Here is a 6,000-nt window from a genome sequence, read left to right as displayed (position 1 = left end):
TTCGGTGCCGTAAATTATACTGTAAAACGAGTGGAAATGCTACCGAGAATGTGTGACAAAATAAGATTAAAGATTACTACATACAAAAGATTGTTGTTTTATTAATGGAGTCCTGTCAGTAGGATGAAAAATTCTCAGCTTTTTACTGGATGCTGACATCACGTCAAACAGAAAATTATGAATGCATTTTCTAAAAGGCAACAAAATGTGTCAAAATAACAATATACTGATTAGTTGCCCTCCCCCTACCTTTATGTATTCACTTAAAACGACTTCAGTGCTTTTCAAATAAAGTTGAAGTGATGCAGTTCAGCTTGTAATTCTAAAGAATCATACAGTTTGTCAGCCTGTTATGATACAGGCAGGTGTATGAACATTACAGTAAGATACTTTGCTACCACAAAAGCCTAGCCCTCTCCTGGTATTTTTCTCCTATGGTATTTTTGTGTAAATTATTGTAACCAATAAGCACTTTGTTTGAGAAAGATAGAAAGACAGAGATATCCATGGGAAAAATGATCCTAGTTTAAATAAGCAGCATTAAAGCTTTCTTAAATATTATTTGATAACTTGACAAATGAGTTTGTCATTCCAACATGCAACACCTTGTTAAAATGAAAAGAAGCAGCTTAGAAGCTCATTTAAAATGGAAGAGTTTGATGTGTTTATAGGAAGTCTATGGATTTGTTTTGCTTTATGGCTTTTAATCCCTTTCAATCAATTTACCTTAAAGTTCTGATCAATGGCTTTTGGATCAGTGGCATTGAAATGGTAAATAATGTTGAAAAGTCAGGGAAAATGGAATACAACACAGAGTTTAAATGAACAATATAGAAGTCAAAGGTTTTCTTGATGTCTGAATCAGTACTGTTCACTCAAATAATAATAATTATTCTAATTAAAAAACAGTAATAGTGCCATGGAATGTACCCATGTTACACAAATTTATTATAAATCTCTACCCACTGCAGACCATTATAAATGATTGAATAAGATGCCCGTGTATTGGTTTTCATTATTGTTAGCAACAAAGACCTGGATCAGAATTACCCCTGTTGCTGTAAGCCCAACAATGACAGGATATGTGTCAGAAGTTATAAACACATTTCAAAAGACATGACAGTTCTTGACTAGAAGAGCCAAAGGCTAAAATAATTATTAGAATGGATGGGTATGCTCACAGCTCACCATCTAATGCAAATGCTGCTTCATACCTAGGGCCAGCCTTGGGCACTGCTCTGCCCTGGGAGAATTGCAGGACATGGTCCCTGCCCCCGAGGCCCACTGGTCTCTCTCCTCACATTTCCTTTCCTTTTTCTATTTCTACCTTCAAATTTATTATTTAGCTTAATACACCAAGATCTAGTGTCTTCTAAGAAATATTTATATAAAGCATGCCACCATATGTGACCTTTCTGTTGAATCTTCTTTCTCTTTATACAACAGTCTTTTCCCTTTCTGCTAATAGCGTATCTGATCATACATTTTCCATCCTGCTTTTTGGAATTTCCCTTCAGATTTATTCTCATGAAGAATAAGATGCATTCATCTTTCCAAATTTTCCCAGCTATCTCCACTTTCAGACTCTCTCTCTGTTCAGTGTCCTCCACACAAAACTCCCCACAGTTCTGGCTCTCCTGCTGTCAGCTTTCCTTCGTCACTGGTGCTTTCCAGCTCTGTCGTCTCCATAGCACATGCTCTTAATTTTCTGAGCAACATGCAAACACATTTACTGCTCCCTTCATCCCATTGTTCATCGTATCTGTTCATTCTCCTTCCTGGGAAACTTCTAGATAGATTAATAAAGAATCCCATCCAAGTTTGGCAACTCTACTATTTTTTTGTGTTTGAAGATGTCATTCTTTATTGTAAGATTTTATTGGTACATTTCTGCTGATTTCCACACAGACCTGATGATTAGGTATCTCGTGAATACTAAATAATTTATCACACACCCATGCTTGGTGAAATACTTATTTTGTATGCATAAATCCCAAGTACCCGCTTCATTCACTAGTACCCCATGTGGCATAGTTGTTTCCCACAGACAGTGGCCACCTTGTTCACAAATTACTGACACTCCCAGAGACTGCCCTTACTACCAGGAAGGTTTTCCTGTGTGCCAGGAGGCTGCTTGGAGGAAATACAACCCTTCATCCTCCTCCAAGTGAACAGGGTTACCCTGGCCATCCTAAATGTCATAGATTGAATGAATCCCAACTGATTTGCTGGTTAATTTGAATGAGCAAAGAGATATGAATTCTAGACTTTGGGCTTCTTGCTTTAGTACACTAAGCCGCGGAAAGCTAGGCTTAATCAGATTATTTCTGATGCTAAAATAATGAGGACAAGAGGCAAATGGGATGGGAATGGGTGTGACATTCTAGTACAGGGCTATAGCATGGAGAAGGTGTGGTTTACATACAATGGACTTAGTGTAATTTTGAAGCCTTCTTCAGGGAGGATACAAGCTCCCAGTCTTTGGTGGTTTATAAATTACATAAATAACATACATTTATTTGAGAACAGATAAGGATTTTACAACATTTAGACTAAAATGTTGGGGGAGTGCATTTTTTTTCAATGTTCAGCCAGCTCTGGTTTATTTTACTTGGCCTTGTTGTTTACTTATCTACTTACTTTCTCTGTTCTGCAGCCACATGATCCATCTGTAGGGCAGAGTCAGTTCTCTGTATTCCAGATTTTTAGCAAAAGACACAGATGACTAAGACATGTACATATAAAGAATGCCTGGTGGTGCAAGAGCTTCACGTCTGCTATTTCAAAGCTTCTGTCGTTCCATATAATTACACATACTTCCATTAGTTATTTGGAAATCAGGGGTTCTTATATAAGGAAAGAATATTTTCTATGCCAATTAGCAGTGATCTTTTCATTCACATTAATTATGAGCTATTGGAAGCTCGATTATAACTTTTAAACACTTATGATTTTGTAGCATTTATGACTCAGGGATTTGGATTTAGAATACATCTTTAATGATAAGTATTGTTAATTTCACGGCCACAGAAATGACTCAAAGTGAAGCTGGAGAAAGAATATTGCACTAACTATGTATGAATAGAATGCAATTGAATGAGAAATACGAGATGTTACTTTGATTATGTTAAACACTGGAACTTTGTTCATTCTGGCTTTGTACAGAACAAACCGGCATATACATAAAATTAGTTTTTAAAATGTTTTTGAAGTCATAATAATTTTAATGGCATTTTAATTCACAGACACATGCTGTCATTCTCTATTGTTTCTCAGATTTCAAAAAGAGTTGACATTTTTCTCCAAACCTAATTGCAGGTATCTAATTAATGTACAGAAACCTTTTATGTGTGCATCTAATGGCCACTTGTACTCCTTAAACTGACAGACCCTTCACATGCTGCACTATGCAGTTGAGTACATTAAAAGCACAGAAACAAATATCCTTTCATGCTGTGTCTGTGCTTAGTCAATACAGACCTACTTCAGAAGAAGGAATGTTATATGCATAGTAGCCATTCTGATCCCTACAACCAATATAGAGACCGTACGAGAATTTCCACAATATCATATTCTTAGTCCCATAGAAAAATCACAATTGCATTTTTTACAAAGCAAATGAGAAACGTTCAGCTAAATTGATGCCAGCCATGGTGGAGAGAGAGCACAAATGAATTTGCCCCACAGAATTTTAAAATCAGCACTTCAAGGCAATTCTAAGTTACACAGCATATTATGATTCCAAGAATTGCATTCTGACTTGGATTTGTTTTGAAACATTATGCCAGATATCAGAGCCAAAAGGTTTATAAAAGAGATGAGAAAGCAGTAAAACTCAACTTCATTTTATTATTCTATCAGCTTAGTTTGACCTACAGCAACCATGCAAAGGTTTTCTATTAGACAGTTCCTCACTTGCTAAATAAATTGGACCAAAAATGATTTTCTTGACTGAGAAAATTCTTTAATGTTGGCTAAAGATTTTCAGGTCTGTCTATAAATATTAATGTCCTTAGTAATAAATTACACACATGAATGGCACTTTATTACTTGAAACTAAACTATTAAAAGTCTTATTTAAATTGCACAGAAAAAAAAGTAATGTAATTAAGGTCAGCTAAGCACGGCCAAACCTAGACATACTAAGAGTCCTGAGCAAAATCTGGGATCAACCCGTGTCTTTCTACTCATAATCCAGTGTTTTTCCCACACCAAACTGTCTCAGCTGTCAACCCAGTATTCCAGCTATATATTTTCCTCCTGTAAAGCATTTATTTCTGCCCACTCACCTGGACCTCTCATTCCTGCTTCTGATTTACAGTTTGTGAAAGGACTGTAAAAGGGAGTGCTGAAATAAGTGTGCTGAAAAGGATTCTGGGATCCATGTGAAATCCAGAGATATCCACGCTCTGTGGCAGAGAACAATTCCTGAGAAATTCTATTCAGAAGAATGGAAGAGCTGGAGTACTGATGGAGAGAAATCTTAAGAGAACGTGACAATATAAGTTCAATGCTGACTTTATAGTGAAAGGAAAGCATTTCCAGCACCATTTCAATGTGTGCGTGGAAATGTGGCACCCTAAAACCATACGAGCACAGACAGCTCTTAAAGGTCTCTCAAATTAATTAACAGGGAAGAAATATGCCTTATAAAAAAGAATGACATTGCTTTAAGTAGACATTTTTACTTTTCTCTTTTCAAGTATATTTCAGAGTAATAGTTACTAAGTAAACATGTCTCCGTCTAAATAGATTTGTGCTCCTACGCACTCTTCTGGTTTCATCTGTGTGAACATCAGAGGCAAAACACGACTGGGATTCTCTTGTTTCTTGAGCAGCATTTTAAAAAGTATTCCCTCAGTTTCAAAACTAGGCCTAAGGGCATTTCTCGGCTTGCAAAACCCATATTACTAGTGAAGGACAGAAAGGAAGGATCCAAACTCAAACATGCAGCTGAATTTAAGAAAGTAAACCAGACACTTAGAAGAATAAAATGTGTTTTCACTGATCAGAATTTACTTCAAAGTAATGAAAAGCTAGAGATAGAGTGCAGGCAGGTGTCCTGCTGAGTTTAATAAAAAAGTCACTTAAGCATCTCAGCTAGCAGGAACCCAGTCATTTTTTTAAATACTCTTAAGTGCCTTTCTGCATATTTGAGCATCAAAACACATTATAGTACAGTCCCTGAGACTATCATCATGAAGCACATTCTTTCAGGCTGTCTTCATCTCCCATCCTTAAGGCCACAAAACCCCTAATGTGAACTGAACTTTCAAGCTACAGCTGAAATGAGACTGTTTAAAAATAAGTTATTGTATGCTTTAGCTCACAACTGCTTCTAATGGCCAAATACTCTATAACTACTTATTCTGATTGTAACAGATAATGATGGTTAGCTGTTATAAATCCCTAAAATAATTAATCCACTCCAGAACATAGCAAGTAATGCACAGGTTAAAGAAAGCAGTATGAGAATAATAACTTCTTGCTCTTCTGTATCACAGCATCTAATTTCATTTTAGTAAGAACACAAGATCATTTCCTGTGTGTCAAGGAATATGTATATACCATGCGACAACTGTTAACATAAAGTTTTTCAATAAAGATCACTCAAATAATACTGTTGCAAATTGGATACCCCTGGGGCTTACTTCCTCTTCAGTAGAAATATTACATTGTCATTTGTTCCTAAATTTTCAATTTTAAAATTTCTGAGATGCTTAAAAATGCAATCAGATAGTAAAAAATGTGAAAATTGAAATATTATAAACAGTTATAATTAAGATGATGGTATATCTATCTTAGATCACTCAGTCGGCTTCACTGTTGTAGATAAAGATAAACCGTAAGAGGAGAGAAAAATAGTAGATTTTCTTCCTTGTTTCTGGCAATTACTTCCATTGAACAGGTAACTTCATCTTTCCTTTACTCTGTAATTCTAGGACAATTGCCAATGACACATTTTCTCAACTATTCAAAGGCATCATTCAAGACTTGTTT

The sequence above is a fragment of the Cuculus canorus genome, chromosome 2, assembly GCF_017976375.1.
Source record: "Cuculus canorus isolate bCucCan1 chromosome 2, bCucCan1.pri, whole genome shotgun sequence".
Lineage (NCBI taxonomy): Eukaryota > Metazoa > Chordata > Aves > Cuculiformes > Cuculidae > Cuculus > Cuculus canorus.
Note: the sequence above shows the minus strand (reverse complement) of the source record.